General features: G+C 34.7%; 1 long non-coding RNA gene across 1 annotated transcript in view; it reads left to right on the forward strand.

The window, feature by feature from the left end:
* LOC309620201 overlaps positions 1-17,588 on the forward strand; it is a 58,780-nt gene that overhangs the window by 20,552 nt on the left and 20,640 nt on the right. Inside the window, exon 1 of the long non-coding RNA XR_014239452.1 lies at positions 1-17,588. This exon is cut by the window's left edge and continues 20,552 nt beyond it; it is cut by the window's right edge and continues 17,808 nt beyond it. This is a non-coding gene — a long non-coding RNA (uncharacterized lncRNA).

Raw genomic sequence — 17,588 nt, forward strand, 5'->3', positions numbered from 1 at the left:
AATTAAAAACAAGAAAAGAAAATAGCAAGTTGTGTTGGTGAAGATGTGGAGAAATTAGAAAAAGTGTACTTTGCTTGTGGAAATGTAAAATGGTGAATCTGCTGTGGAAAACAGTTTGGCAGTAACTCAAAAAGTTAAACATAGCATTAACATATGACCCAATAATTCCTCTCCTAGGTATGTATATCCCAAATTATTAAAAATAGGTATTAAAACAAATATTTGTACTTGAATGTTTATAGCAACACTACTGACAATATCAAACATGGCAAAATAACACAAATGTACATCAACTGATGAATGGATAGAAAAATGTGGTACAACCATACAATGGAATATTATTTAGCCATAAAACAAGTGAAGTTCAGATGCATCTTTTCAAATTGGAGTTTTCTCTGGACACATGCCCAGGAGTGGGATTTCTGGGCAATTTTATTTTTAGTTTTTTGTTTGTTTTTTACTTTTTATTTTATATTGGAGTATACAGGTGATTAACAATGTTGTGTTAGTGTCAGGTGTACAACAAAGTGATTCAGTTATACATATACATGTATCATTTATTCTTTTTCAAATTCTTTTCCCAATTAGGTTGTTACATAATATTGAGCAGAGTTCTCTGTGCTATAGAGTAGGTCCTTGCTGGTTATCTATTTTAAATATAGCAATGTGTACATGTCAATCCCAAACTCCCTAACTATCCCTCCCCCCCCCCACAATCTTCCCCCCTGGGAACCAAAAGTTCATTCTCCAAGTCTCTGAGTCTGTTTCTGTTTTGTAAATAAGTTCATTTGTATCATTTTTTTAGATTCCGCATATAAGTGATGTCACACTATATTTGTCTTTGTCTGACTTAATTCACTCAGTATGACAGTCTCTAGGTCCATCCAGGTTGCTGCAAATGGCATTATTTCATCCTTTCATATGGCTGAGTAATAGTCCATTGTATATATATTTACCACATCTTCTTTATCCATTCCTCTGTCATTGGACATTTAAGTTGCTTCCATGTCTTGCCTATTGTAAACAGTGCTGAAATGAACATTGGGGTGCATGTGTCCTTTCGGACCATGTTTTTCTCCAGATATATGCCCAGGAGTGGGATTGCAAGATCATATGGTAGCTCCATTTTTAATTTTTTGAATGAACTGCCATACTAATTTCCATAGTGGCTGCACCTATTTATATTCCCACCAGTAATGTAGGAGGGTTTCCTTTTCTTCACACCCTCTCCAGCATTTATTTGTAGACTTTTTAATGTTGGCCATTCTGACTGGTGTGAGGCAATAGCTCATTATAGTTTTGATTTACATTTCTCTAATAATTAGTGATGTTGAGCACATTTTCTTGTCCTTATTGGCCATCTGTATGTCTTTTTTGGAGACATATCTATTTAGGGCTTTGGCCCAATTTTTGATTCAGTTGTTTGGTTTTTTTGTTATTGAGTTGTATGAGCTGTTTGTATATTTTGGAAATTAAGTCCTTGTCAGTTGCATCATTTGAAGACCTTCCAGTCCACAGGTTTTCTTACTTTGTTTATGGTTTCCTTTGCTGTGCAAAAGCTTATAAGTTTGATTAGGTCCCATTTGTTTATTGTTCCTTTTATTTCTATTGCCTTAGGAAACTGACCTAAGAAAGCATTGCTATGATTTATGTCAGAGAATGTTTTGCTTAGGTTCTCTTCTGGGAGTTTTGCAGTGTCATGTCTTATATTTAAGTCTTTAAGTGATTTTGAGTTTATTTTTGTGTACAGTGTGATCAACTTCATTTACATACATACAGTTGTCCAGCTTTCCCAACACCACTTGCTGAAGAGACATTTTATCCATTGTACATTCTTGCCTCCTTTGTCAAAGATTAATTGACTGTAGGTGTGTGGGTTTATTTCTGGGCTCTCTATTCTTTTCCATTGATCCATATGTCTATTTTTGTGCCAATACCATGCTGTTTTGATTACTGTAGCTTTGTAGTATGGGAGAGTTATGCCTCCAGCTTTGTTTTTGTTTTTATTCCCCCTCAAGATTGCTTTGGTAATTCTGCGTCTTTTATGCTTCCACATAAATTTTAGGATTATTTGTTCTAGTTCTGTGAAAAATGTCATCCCAGCATCATAAGGATGGTTCAACATATGCAAATCAATCAATGTGATATACTACATCAACAAAAGAAAAGACAAAATTTACATGATCATCTCAATAGATACAGAAAAAGCATTGGCTAAAATTCAACATCCATTCATGGTAAAAACTCTTACCACAATGTGTAAAGGGGAAACATATCTCAACATAATAAAACCTATTTATGACAAATCCATAGCCCACATAATACTCAATGGTGAAAAGCTGAAAGCCTTCCTGCTAAAATCTGGAACAAGACAAGTATACCCACTCTCATCACTTCTATTAAACATAATATTGGAAGTCCTAGCCACAGCAATCAGACAAGAAAAAAAAAATAAAAAGGTATCCAAACTGGAAGGGAAGAGGTAAAATTTTCATTATATGCAGATGACATGATACTATATATAGAAAATCCTAAAGACTCCACATAAAAACTACTAGAACTGATAAAGGAATTCAGCAAGGTAGCAGGATACAAGATTAACACACAGAAATCTGTTGCATTTCTTTACACTAACAATGAAATATCAGAAAAGGGATGTAAACAAACAATCCCTTTAAGAACCCCATCAAAAAAAATGAAATACTTGGGAATAAATCTCACCAAGGAGGTGAAAAACTTATATGTTGAGAACTACAAAATGTTGATAAAGCAAACTGAAGATGATTCAAAGAAATGGAAAGATATCCCATGATCTTGGTTTAGAAGAATTAATATTGTATTTTTTTCTTGCTCTTGCTCTACTTGGGTAATTTACATTATTGCATCTTCCAGGTCAGTTATGCTTTCTTCTGTATCACCTAGTCTGCTGTTAATGCCTTCTATGATGTTTTTCATTTCATTTATTGTAATTTTCAGTTTGGACTGGTTCTTTTTTATATTTTCTAGTTCCTTGATAAAATGCTGGCTGTGTTATCTATTCTTTTCTCTAATTCTGCTATTGTTCTTATTATTTATGTTTGGAAAATATTTTTCTGGCAAATTAGTTATTTCTGTTTTATTAGTTGTTATTTCAGGTGTTTCTCTTGTTCTTTCAATTGAAACATATTCCTCTGTGTTCTCATTTTCCTTAACTTTTTTTGTCTCTCTGAAATTAGGTGAAGCAGTTACCTATTATGGTCTTGAAGGGGTGTTTTTCTGTGGGAGCATCCTAACACAGTCTGTGTGTACCCAATAGCTTTGGTAAGAGAGCTGGATTTGACATGAGCATGAGTCATGTCTTTCCCCAGGGTATGCTGGCAGCTATCACCTTGGTAGGAGGTAAGGCTGGATATGGAGGTGCTAGGACAAGAACCAGGTGTGAACTGGAGTTTCTTCTCTGCTCAACAGTTAGTACCACCCTATTAGGGGTGGATGAGAGTCCTAAGTTGCTGGAGTTGAAGCTCTGAAGTTCAGGTCTGAGTTGGCTCCATTCCCTTTTAAGTGTGTGCACTCCCTACTACCAGCACCAGCCCCCCACCCCAGAGGGGAGTGGTGTTGTGCCAAAGGACCTAGTGTTGGCACTTGGCATAGGTCTGATCATGGGCTGTTGTGACCCAGCCAGTGTCAGGGTCTCAGACTGCTTCTGGTGTGCTCCCTCTATAAGCACCATTAAAGGCTGCCACCACCCCACTCAGATGTTGCTCCGGGTATGAGCCACCTTTTTCCCTCACAACTGAGCTCTCCCCTTTGGCTGCAGCAACCTTCACCCCAGTGTGGAACTGCATCAAGGAACAAGCAGGACTGGAGGGAGCATTGGCCCAGGCTGGGGCACATTCCTGGGTGGTCATGGGAAATAGTTTAGAAACTGTTTAACAGTTTAACTGTTAGAAACTGTTAGAAACTTTTTAACTAACTGGAAACTGGAGAATTACTCTAGTACAACTATGGCTGTAAGAAACATACAGACCTAATTGGGTAGGAAGGGAATAAAAGCATTTGGGTTGGGACCTGTGCCCTTAGGAGAGGACTCAGAGGAAAAGGGAGGTTACACAGAAAACACCCACCCAGGGAAATCAGCAGTGAAAACCACATATTCAATTCCCTAGTCCTGGGGTCCTACACTGGGGAGATGAACACACTTGGCTGGTTGGAGGACTGCTAGGACTAAAAAAAGGGCAATGGGAAGCTTGGATTCTTCCCATGAGAAACACATGTGTTGGCTTGCCCCCAAGACAAGACAGTGAGAGTACTGCTCTAGCTGCTGCTGGGTTCCCTGTGACTGTCTCAGTGTGCTCACCAGCCTAAGACAAGCAAGCACTCCTCTGCTCCCTTGCTCCATGTCACAGCACAGCACTGGATCAGGGGCAGCCATGACTGAAGAGAAGTCTCGACCATGAGACACAGGGGTGACCAGCTCCTGGGGCAGAGCCTGGGTGGAGCAGTGGCAGCTGTTGTTGGCACTTACTCTAGCAGTACATCAGGAGCACCCCAGATCTCTGAAAGTGGCTACTCCTCCACAGCTCACATCCCAATAAGTGCTGAGAGTCCATGCAGGCTCTGAACACCCTGCAATGTGGCTCCACAACAGGGTGAGGCAAGGGAGGCTGGCAGCAGTGATTAGTTGTGAGGGACAAAGGGGACTTAAATCCAAGGTTGCATCTGTTTGAAGCGAGGGAAACAAATACTGGTACCTGCACAGACAGCACATTGGAGACAGCCCAGACCTCCCTCTGTGTCTGACACAAGCCAAGAGTTTTCACTGGCCCCACATGCTTCAGCATTCCTCCTCTCTGAGGCAAGTGTCCTGATGTTGGGAGAGAGGAAAACACACCCTTAAAGGGAACAGAGCCAGCTTGGGCTGAACCTCAGGGCTTCTACTCCAGCAGCCTGGGATCAGACCCCACATCTGATAGGGTGGTGACATTCACTAATCAGAGGGGAAATCCCACCTTACATCTGGCTCCAGCTCAAGCCCCACATACTGAGGAAACATGTGTCTGAAGTCCACATCAAATCCAGCTCTCCCACCAAAGGCATTGGGCACATGCAGTCTGTATAAAGACACTCCCATGTAAGAACACCCCTTTAAGACCACAATAGGTAACTGTTTTACTTCATAAAAGCAGAGAAAGTTAAGCAAAATGAAAAGGCAAAAGAACTGCTCTCGATTAAAAGAGCAAGAGATTGCCTTGGGTAGTATAGTCATTTTCAAATTACCAATGGCATTTTGCGCAGGAATGGAATAAAAATTTTTAAATTTGTATGGAAATACAAAAGACCCTGAATAACCAAAACGATCTTGAGAAAGAAAAACAGAGCTGGAGGAATCAGGGTCTCTGACTTCAGACTACACTACAAAGCTACAAAATCAAAACAATATGGTATTGACACAAAATCAGACATATAGATCAATGGAACCAGATAGAAAGCCCAGAAATAAACCCACACACCTATGATCAATTAATCTATGACAAAGGAGGCAAGAATATACAATGGAGAAAAGACGGTCTCTTCCATAAGTGGTGCTGGGAAAACAGGACAGCTACATGTAAAAGAATGAAATTAGAACATTCTCTAATACCACACACAAAAATAAACTCAAAATGGATTAAAAACCTAAATATAAGGCTGGATACTATAAAATTCCTAAAGGAAAACATAGGTAGAAAACTCTTTGACATAAATCACAGCAGTATCTTTTTGGATCCATCTCCTAGAGTATGGAAATAAAACCTAAAATAAATAAATGGGACCTAATTAAACTTAAAAGCTTTTGCACAGCAAGCCTTAAAGGAAATGAAAAGACAACCTACAGAATGGAAGAATATACTTGCTAATGATGCAACTGAAAAGGGATTAATCTCCAAAATATACGAACAGCTTATACAGCTCAAAAAAAAAAAAAAAAACAATAAAAAAAGTGGGCAGAAGACCTAAATAGACATTTCTCAAAAGAAGCCATACAGATGGCCAAAAGGCACATGAAAAGATGCTCAACATCACTAATTAGAGAAACGAAAATAAAAATTACAATGAGGTATCACCTCACACTGGTCAGAATGGCCATCAAAAAGTCTACAAGTAATAAATGCTGGAGAGGGTGTGGAGAAAATGGAACCCTCCTACACTATTGGTAGGAATGCAAATTGGTACAGACACTATGGAGAACAGTATGGAGGTTCTTTAAGAAACTTAAATTAAAACTACCATGTGATCCTGCAATCCCACTCCTTGGCATATATTCAGAGAAAACCATAATTGTACCCAATGTTCATTGCAACACTGTTTACAGTAGCCAAGACATGGAAGCAACCTAAATGTCCATCGACAGAGGAATGGATAAAGATGTGGTATATATATACATGCACACACACACACACACACACACACACACACACACACACACACACACACACAGAGGGATATTACTCAGCCATAAAAAGAATGAAACAATGCCATCTGCAGCAACATGGATGAACCCAGCGTTTATCATGTTAAGGGAAGTAACCCAGACAGAAAAAGACAAATATATGATATTGCTTATATGAGGAATCTTTAAAAAAATGATACAAGTGGACTTATATACAAAAGAGAAATAGATCCACAGACATAGAAAACAAACTTATGGTTACTAAAGGGAAAAGGGGGGAGGGATAAATTAAGAGTTTGGTGTTAACATATGCACACTACTATATATTAAATAGATAACCGACAAGGACCTACTGTATAGCACAGGGAACTATACTCAAATTTTTTTAATAACCTAAAAGGGTAATTATAATATTGTAATAACTTTGTATGGGAACAGATGGCTATTAGACTTATTTTGATGATCATTTCATAATGTATGCAAATGTCAAATCACTGCGTAGTATGCCTGAAGCTAACATAATATTGTACGTCAACCCTATTTCAGGAAAAAAAAGAAAAAAAATTGACAAAATCCAACAACCTTTCAAGATAAAAAACACTAGGCACACTAGGAATAGAAGGGAACTTCTTCAACATGATAACAGTCATATATGAAAAATCCAAAGCTAACATCATACTTAATGTTGATAATCTGAAAATGTTTCCTCTAAGACCAAGAATAAGATAAAGATGATAAGTTTTGCTACTTCTATTTAACATAATGCTCACAGTTTTAGCAGGAACAAGTAGGCAAAAAATGAAATACAAGCCATTCAAATTTGAAAGGAAGGAGCAAAATTATTCCTGTCCTTAGATGGCATGATCTTTATTTAGAAAAATGTAAAGAATCCAAAAAAAAATTTGGTAAAGCAATGAACAGTACAAAAAAGAAATTAAGAAAATAATTTCATTTACAGTAGCATGAAATAACATTCTTAGAAATAAAGTTAATAAGTGAGGCAAAAGACTTGTGCAATAAAAGCTATAAAACTATGTTGAAAGATATTGAAAATAATGTACATAAATAGAAAGACATCCTGTATTCATGGAATTGAATAATTAATATTATTAAGAAATTAATGATCAAAGTAATCTATAGATTCCAGGAAATTCAAAACAGTGTTCTTGCAGAAAAATAAAAACCCATACTAAAATTCATATGAAATATCATGAGACTCTGAAAACCAAATCACTCTTGAAAAAGAAGACCAAAGTTGGAGAATTCTTATTTCCAATTTCTAAAATTATGATAAAGCTATGGTAATCAAATCAGTGTGGTACTGTCATAAAGAGACATATAGAAAAATGTAATATAATAGAGAGCTAAGAATTAATCCCTCACATCTACACATCTATGGTCACTTGATATCTGACCATTGAGTACCAAGACTATTCAATGGTAAAAAGGCATTCTTTTCAACACATGGTTCTGTGTCAACTAGATATTCACATGCAAAATAATTAAGTTGGATGTTTGCCATATAACAGATACAAATATTGACTTAATATGGATCAAAAACCTTAACATGGAGATAAAACTATAAAACTTTTAGAAGAAAACATAAGAAGAAACCATGACATTGGATTTGGCAATTATTTCTTGGATATGGAACCAAAAGCACAGGCGACAGAAAAAATATATATAAATTAGACTTCATCAAAATTAAAACTTTGTGCATCAAAGGACATTATCATAAGAGTCAAAGATACCCTACAGAATGGGATAAAATATTTGCAAATCATATAACTGATAAGGGATTATTATCCATAATTTACAAAGAATTCCTGAAACTCAACAACAAAATGTCTAACAATCCAATTTAAATATGAGCAAAGGGTTGATAGACATTCTCCAGAGAAGATATACAAATGAGATTAAAAGATACTCAATATCATTAGTCATTATGAAAGTGCACATCAAAACTACAATGAGATACCACTTCACACCCACTAGTATGATCATCATTATAAAAGGGGAAAATAAACAAGTGTTTCTGAAGATGTGTAGAAATTGCAACTCTCATGCATTGCCAATGCCAATATAAATGGTACAGCTGTTGTTGAAAATAAGTTGACGATTTTTTAAATTACTTTTTATTGGAGTATAGTTACTTTTCAATGTTGTGTTAGTTTCTACTGTACAGCAAACATTGAGTAGAGTTCCCTGAGCTATACTGTAGGTTCTCATTAGTTATCTATTTTATACATAGTATTAATAGTATATATATGTCAATCCCAATCTCCCAATTCATCCCACTCCCCCACCTTTCCCCCCCTTGGTGTCCATATGTTTGTTCTCTACCTCTGTGTCTCTATTTCTGCTTTGCAAATAAGATCATCTATACCACTTTTCATGTTGATGGTTTAATACTTTGCGTATGTCATCTTCTTTTGGACCATACACTTACCAGTGGTGTGCTGAAGCCAGTTTATATCAGCTCTCAAGAGATGATTGTTAAATATTCAGGAATTTTGGCTGTTTTTGTTAAACCATTGTTAACTTCATCTTGACCATGGCGCGACTATTTACATCATGGAAGTCAACATACACTCCATACAGGAGGTGTATGCCTATTTTTAAGAGCAAGTTTATCAGAATACTACTTTAAATCTTTCTATGAGTGTTTTTGTTTTGTTTTGTTTTGTTTTGTCCAACTAAGATATCTACTAGCTTCCCCCTGAAGTTTTTTTCAGTGATCTTAACAAAGGTACTTATAGTACAGTTATTCTTTACCCTGTATTTGTTCTTGGTCCACATCTTTGGGTGATTTTGATTGAGTGATAAAAATTTTTAGTTTTAATTACTTTCTAGACTTTCTATCTTTATGCTAATTTTGCCTGCAAATTATCCAGTTATTTTCTGATATCATCTCTGTCTTGATTATTGTAGGTGGTAATTTTTTCAAATATCTCACTACTGGTATAAAACTACTTGCCATTTCTCCAGCTTCGTATAAAAATTTCCTTGTTATTTTCCCACTGTCCTATAACAGATATTTTATGTCCCACTACTGGGTCTTAAAACCAATACCACACATGTTAAAGTGTTTTTACAATAGCACCTCACCCAAATTAACATTTATATTTGTTGATTTTTACTACGATAATGCTTCATAACAACCCCACCCCAGGCAAAAAAACTCTTCATTGGTTAAAAAAATATATTTATTCTTACTCATGTATTTATGGTTAGCTAATATAGGATGGGCTTGGCTGATCTTGACTCCAAGCTGCATTTTGGATCCAGGTCAGTTACCTGAGTCTCTTGTTCAGCTTGGTGTCAGGATATAACAGGCATGCTCTTTTCATGGCTTTAGCAGAAATGCAAGAGGGCAAGTCCAACTGTGCAAATATGTTTTAAGCCTGTGATTGTGTCACTTCTGAAAACAACTCGTTAGCTAAAGTAATTCACATAGCAACGTCCAAAATCAAGGGACATGGATGTATACTCTGTCCACTAAGAGGCCACAGCAAGTCATATGATAGCTCCAAATAAGTGAAGCAGTGAAATACATTGTTTCCATGGAGGTGAGAAGGTTCCCAAATATTTGTCAAACAATAGTCTAATGTACAACATGGGCACTCAAAGAATTTGTTAAAGATTGAATGAATAAAGAAATGACACTGTGTTACATGTATCTTTTAATGTGAGTGTAAAGGTGAGCAAAGGGATGGAGCAAGATGTGGGGGGAATGTGGTATCAAGGAAGTGATTTTTTCAATAAAATAGATACAAGAGTATGTTTCATGTTTATAAGCTAAAGGAAAGACACTGTAGAGAGAGAGAGACTTATGATTGAGAACAACAGAAGTGTTGGTTTAAGAAGAGAGATTTCCTCAAATGTAAAACAGGCAATGATAATGATGATGATGATGATTATGATGATAGCTAACATACACAAACATATAGTGCTTACTCTTTGTGAAGACATTGTTCAAAGCATTGCACACACAGTACTTATTTAAACCTTATAGTAACTCTATGCACAAGCTACTATTATTTTCTGTACTATAGAGATGAGGAAAGTGAGACAGAGGAAGTTTAAGCAATTTGTCTGAGGTTGTAGAACTAATAAGTGATAGATTTAGCATGAAGGAAAATTGATTTGGATGTAAAGTTTTACATCTGATGCTGTAAAATGATGGTATCTGATGCCTTCTATTTTCTCAATAAGGTTTTGTTAAGACTGTCAGCTGAGAATGAGTGAGCAGGTGGAAATATCAGACATTTGAAAATAACAAGTTTTTAAATAGCTATCTTAGATAGTGAGAAAACATTTTAACAGGGACATGAGATGATTTTTTGGCCTCATTAAGTGGACATTTGAAGGTTATAATCATGAATTTAAAATGAATTCAATCTCTATGATATCCAATCTTGAGTAAGCTATAGAGGAAGCTGGGTCATCAGATGACCTTTAGGTTTTACAAAATTCAACTAGATAAAATGGATATTCCAATAAATATTTGCCAATATGAGACAGATGAAAAATACACCCTCCTGAGCCCCTGTAGATACTCAGCATTAGCAACAATTAAAAGCAGCTGTACTGGGAACTTCCAGTACCAATCAGAAAATTGAGGGCCTTGTAGAGGAACTTCTAATCCCTCTTCCCCTCAAAATGTCAAGGTTTTTCTCTGTTGTATTCAGTAACTTATCTGGAGAAGAGCCTGATCCAAAAAAGGCCTATCCTTTCAGGCCATGGTTTCATCACTCAGTGGTTAAACTATGAGGAGAGAGTGTTTCCTTTGTCCTATTGAAGATCATTGAAGTAGTAAACAGCTCTTCAACCTAAGACATGAAAAGAACATTTATACTGCATAGATGAAAACTATGTAAGATCTGATCAATCCATTCACACTATATTGTAAGCAAAAATCTGGCCATGATAAAATTTTCATTATTCAAGTATATATACATAAATGGGCTGAAAGTTAACAACATAGTTTCTGAGAAAATGTAAACTTTTCAGTGGGAAACAAGGGTGAATTTTAGGCATATGTTATTTTGTATTGTCAGTTAAATTGAAGAAAACATGGTATCTGTGAAACAATGAATGGAAAAGATAAAATTAAAATACAGGAGAGTAAGTTGAAAACAAAACTGATTGAGACAGAAAAGAATAGAAAGAAGGTAAAACAGCCTAGAAAGAAGTGCATTGAAATGAAATTTGTGATAGTAGACTTTGGAGTTACCTAGAAAGCAATATAGAACAGCATACATTATACAGAAGATTGAATCAGTTGAATGAAGAAAAAATCTGAGAAGCTATACCAGAATATGGAAGAAAAGATAAGAAGGAAATGAAAATGAGAGAAAAGGTGATTGAGATGAAGGATAGAGACTAGGAAGCCAACACACAGATAATTGGTGCTGCTAATAAAGACAGAAATAAAGATATACATTTAAAGATATAATCAAAGAAAACATATTGAAATGGTTTGCAACATACTAGGTAAAGTTATGAAAAAGAGACCAACATTCAAACGCACACACACACACACACACACACGTGAAAAATTTTGAACTTCAATTATAAAAAGAATCTAATAAGCATAGAGAAAATAAGGGACTTATAAAAAGGACAAGATTCTAGTTGCTCTCAGAATTATTTTACACAATATTACTTTTCAGAAGATAATGGAGAAATATCTAAGATTTTAATTAAAAAGGTTGTCATTCACAAATCATACTCTGCCAAATTGTAAATAATGTCATCTACTTTCAACAAAAAGTTATTCTAACTTATACAAAGGCTTATACAAAAGCATCCTGTTATTGTGCCATTTCTGGAAACAGACAACATAAATAATACTTGGAAAAGTATTCTGTCATATACAAGAGATGAGTCCAAATAATAGACCAAAAATTGAGTAAATCATAGTATAAAAATTGATTATAAACATTAAATGGAGAAAATTAAAAATGGAATAAATTTGTTAATATTTAAATACAGATAAAAATTTCATTGAAAATAATTTAAAATGAAAAATGTAGTAATATAAATATGTGTAACTTGAAAATGATAAATGAGGTATAAATATAAGATGGCCCCAAAATAACAAATACTTTTAATTTGATAAATTTTTTCTTCACATAGATAATTGAAAATATATATTTCAATTAAATATAACCAAAAATAAAATTAAAATAGAAGGTATGCTTTCCAAATAATAAGAGCAAAGAAAATATAAAACATATAGGAAAATATAATAAAAAATGAAATACCAATTAAATATGATGGATTGTCAATACATAATTATCATCTATCCTTTTTGATATCATATTACAATAAAACTGATGGAATAAAAAGCACTAGGCTCCAAAAAATGAATACAAGGTGAAAATGAATATCAGCAAATGAGATATTTTAACAAATTTATGGAAAAGAGGAAACAAATAAAGGAGTAGTAATTAATAAAGTGAAGCAGAAGATGTCTCCATGTAGAGTCTGGAAGGGAATAAATTAGAATAAAAAATTGGATTACTTGATAAAACACAGAATACCAAATTTTTACCAAGAGATTTTACACACATTAACTCACACACACGTACCGCAAATAGAGCAGTTTTACTTAAAAGTATAGATGACACTTCCTTACTGAAGTATTAAAAATGCATTATAGCTATATAGTACATAAATACAGCACATAAAAGCAGAGATAATTCAGGACAAAAGGAACTATAATAGGACATATAACATAATTTATCATATCACTACCTCATAAGAAAAATATATGCTAATGAGATTAAATAAGGAAAACATATTTAATAAAGTTTATTTTCAGTTGGTTTTAATTTTTAAGGACATTTTAAAAAAATTATTAATTAATTAATTTATTTTTGGCTGTGTTGGGTCTTCGTTTCTGTGCAAGGGCTTTCTCCAGTTGAGGCGAGCGGGGGCCACTCTTCATCGCAGTGCACGGGCCTCTCACTGTCAGCGGCCTCTCCCGTTGCGGAGCACAGGCTCCAGACGCGCAGCCTCAGTAGTCGTGGCTCTCGGGCCTAGCCGCTCCGCGGCATGCGGGATCTTCCCAGACCGGGGCACGAACCCGTGTCCCCTGCATTGGCAGGCGGATTCCCAACCACTGCACCACCAGGGAAGCCCAAGGAATATTTTTAAAGTAGGAATAAGAAGATATTCTTTTAAGATAAAGAATTTCTAGCTCATTACAGGAAAAACTATCATATTTAAAGATAAAATGCAATCATTATCATTATATTCATGAATAAAATAAGGCTCTCCCTTTTATCAGTAATAATTAGCCTTATTCTGGAAGTTCTTGCTAATGATAAAAATGATAAAAGAGAGAATTCCTTGGTGGTCCAGTGGTTAGGACTTGGTGCTTTCACTAATGTGGCCCAGGTTCAATCCCTGGTCAGGGAACGAAGATCCCAAAAGCTGTTGTGGTGTGGCCAAAAGAAAAAAAGATAAAAGATATAACAGGTGAATTGCTTGCAACATGTCAGCCTTCTCCCCAATGAAACTGGTTAAAGTTATACAAAAACAACCATTTGAAGCCTCAGGCAATGTTCCTAAGATAAAAGAATAAATGAAGAAACAGCTATTGAAGAAAATCTATAAAAACTTGGTAATAAAGGTGAGAATTTCCAGTACTAGAACAAAATCCACTTCCTCCCAACTCAGTGAGATGGAGACTCCACTCTAGACTGTTACAGCCAAAAACACAGGGCTCCCTCACCTCCAGCTTCTAGTCAGAGGCTTTCTTTTTGTAAGGAGCAGGATTTCAGCATTTCACATCCTGCCTTAAGCTACCTGTTGCTGAGGCTAAATCCTGGTCACATTATTTTCAAGAGGTGGAGAATCCATTCTTCCACCCAGCTCCTACTCAAAGAATGGTAACTCCACCTTGAATATGTCATACTAAGAATACTAGGGCCGTGATTGACCTTACTGTCGTTCATGAGGCAGTGGTTCCAAACCTAGTGGCAAGCCAAGAGGACCTCAAAGTGCTGCACCCTCTAGTAAGTTCTTTTCCCAAAAGAATTGACTTCATTTGTAACAGAGAGCTTCTTAAAAGCTTCTTTCAAATCTAAAGAAGCTCTTTAAAAAGGTAGAGGCTATAGTGAAATACACTGGAAGATTTATGGATTGAATGAGGATCAGCTAATTTGTAAGAGAGAATTGGGATATAAAAAATCTGGGGGAAGCCATCTTGTGGTCAGAACAAATATCAACCTCAGACCCCAGAAACTATTCCTTCACAGGAACCACAATTTGATTTGGCTACCTTGTAGAGGAAATTCTGTCCCAAAGTATTGGTCAAAATAATAGAGCAATAAGAGAGCAATTGGAGAAATTTAACATCTTGTCAGGGAAAGGGAGAAAGACAATTCTACCCATATCAATATCATCACAGGGTGACTGTGAGCCTATCAGAAGCTGAGGATCCCTGAGGAGCAATATTAGACTCTTAACACTATCAGATGGGTAGACTTTACTAAAATAATCCAGTCAGTCACTAAAAACTAAACAAACAAATGACAATGACAAGTCTCAGAGTGAGTGAATCAGGGCCCAGAGATTACAATATGTTATGTAAAATAGCTAATTTCCAATAAAACATTACGAGTCATGTAAAAAACTAGAAATTATTAATAATACACTGGAAAAAATTCAGGCAACACAAACTGCCTATGAGAGTAAACAGATATCAGACTTAACGGAAAAAGACTTCAAAATATATATCATGACATATTCACAGAACTAAAGGAAAGTGTGATTACAGAAGTTAAGGAATGCATGATAAAAATATGGCATCTAATAGAGACTATCAAAAAGGAGATTAAAAATTGAAAAAAGAATCAATTAGAAATTCTGGAGTTGAAAAGTACAATACCTGAAATTTAAAATTCACTAGAGGAGTTCAACAGTAGACTTAAACTGGAAAAAGAAATAATGTACTCAAGAACATATCAATAGAGATTTTACAAACTGAAGCACAGAGAGTAAAAAGAATGAAGAAAAATGAACAAAGCCTTAGTATTAAGTGCAATAATATATGTGTAATGGGATTACCAGAGAAGAAAAGCAAGAGAAATGAGCAGAAAAAATATTCAAAGAAATAATGACAGAAAAGTATCCAAATTTATTTAAAAAAACAATAATTTATGCATACAGGAAGTAAATAATCCCAGTTGGAAAAATACAAAGAGATCCACAAAAAGACATATTATAGAAAATATGCTGAGACTCAAAGACAAGGAGAAAATTTTGAAAGCAGCAAAAGACAAAGAACATATACTTACAAATTAATTCCAATAAGATTAAAAACTGAATTTTCGGTATAAAAAGTGAAAGCCAGAAAACAATGGGTTAAAATAGTCAAAGTGCTCAAAGAAAAAACACTGTCACCCAAGAAACATATATACAAAAATCTTTCTTCAAGGGGGAAAAGTGGGAGGTTGGTGGTGGGAGCTGGGATGAATTGGGAGATTGGGATTGACATATATACACTAATATGTATAAAATAGATAACTAATAAGAACCTGCTGTATAGCACAGGGAACTACACTTCTCTCTACAGTAGAAACTAAAACAACATTGTAAAACAACTATACCCCAATAAATAAATAAATAAATAAATAGCTATGCAAAAAAAAAAAGCTTTCTTTACAAATGAAGGTGAAAAACATACTCCCAGATTAAAAAAAAAAAAAAAAGCTGAGGGAATTTGTTGTTAACCACTTTACAAGAAATGCTAATGGAAGTTCTTCAGGTTGAAAGCAAGTGGTTCTACCTGTTTAATTGAATCAACATGAAGAAATAAAGAGGAACCGTAAAATTAATAATGTAACTATAGAAAGCTCAGTATTAATACATATTTTCTCCTTTATTCTCATAACTTATTTTTTAATTGTATAAAATAATATGTATATAATATAATGTTGAGTCTATAACATAGAAATATCACATATGTGCAATATATTTGCCAATATCACCACAAAGAAAGTGGGTAGAGCAAAACTATCAGCTGATGAAATGGCTACAGGTGGTAAATTCATAAATAAACTATGTATAACAATAATACTATGATAGGAGGAAAAGAGAATAGAATTATGCAGTAGTAACATTTCTATACATCACTAGAATTATGAGAGTATAAATCTGAAGCTAATTCTGATATGTTAAAATGCATATGGTAAACTCTAGGGCAACCATTAAAAAATTAATTTAAAATGCTGCAATCAAAAAGATATTACAGAAATTAGAATGGTGCACTAGAAACTATTCACTTAATTTAAAAGGGAGCAGTAAAGGAGAAATAAAAATAGAAAAAGACATGATTCATATTAAAAAATTAAAATGTAGATATTAATCCAATTATATTACATGTGAATTAAACAGTCCTACTCAAAGACAGAGACTGCACACTGTATAAAAACATGATCTAATTGTTTGGGATCTACAGGAGACACACTTTAGATTCAAAGATGTAAATTGAAATGAATGAACAAAAAAGATATTTCATGCAAACAGCAACCACAGGAAAGCTAAAGTTGTTATACTAATAACAGACAAAATAAACTTTAAAGCAAAAAATTTTACTAGAGAGAGAGAGGGACATTTTATGATGTTAAAATGTCAATTAATTAGGAACTATACAACAATTATAAACGTATGTGCCCCTCACAACAGACCACCAACCTACCTGAAACAAAACTGACAGAAATAAAGGATGAACTATTCAATTAAACATAATAATTGGAGACTTTAATATCCAATTTCAATTATGAATGAAAGAGCTAGACACAGTATTATCAGGGAAATAGAACATTTGGTCAACTTAATAAACCAACTAGACCTAACATTCATCCATAGTACACTCCCCAGTATCAAAACAGAATTTACGTTCTTCTCAAGTGCACATGAGGCAGTTTCCTGGTACCCAATATGCTAGAGCATAAAACAAACTTCAACAGACCTAAAAGTATAGAAATAATACAAAGTTCTTCAACAACAATTGAGTAAAATTAGAAATCAGTAGCAGGAAAATTTTGGGAAAGTCATGAAGACGTGGAAATTAGACAACACATGTCTAAATAAACAATGGATCAAAGAATAGATCAAAAGGAAAAGCAGAAAATACTTTGAGATAAATGAAATGGAGACAGAA

This window comes from Balaenoptera borealis, assembly GCF_965194805.1.
Source record: "Balaenoptera borealis genome assembly, chromosome: X".
NCBI classification, from domain to species: domain Eukaryota; kingdom Metazoa; phylum Chordata; class Mammalia; order Artiodactyla; family Balaenopteridae; genus Balaenoptera; species Balaenoptera borealis.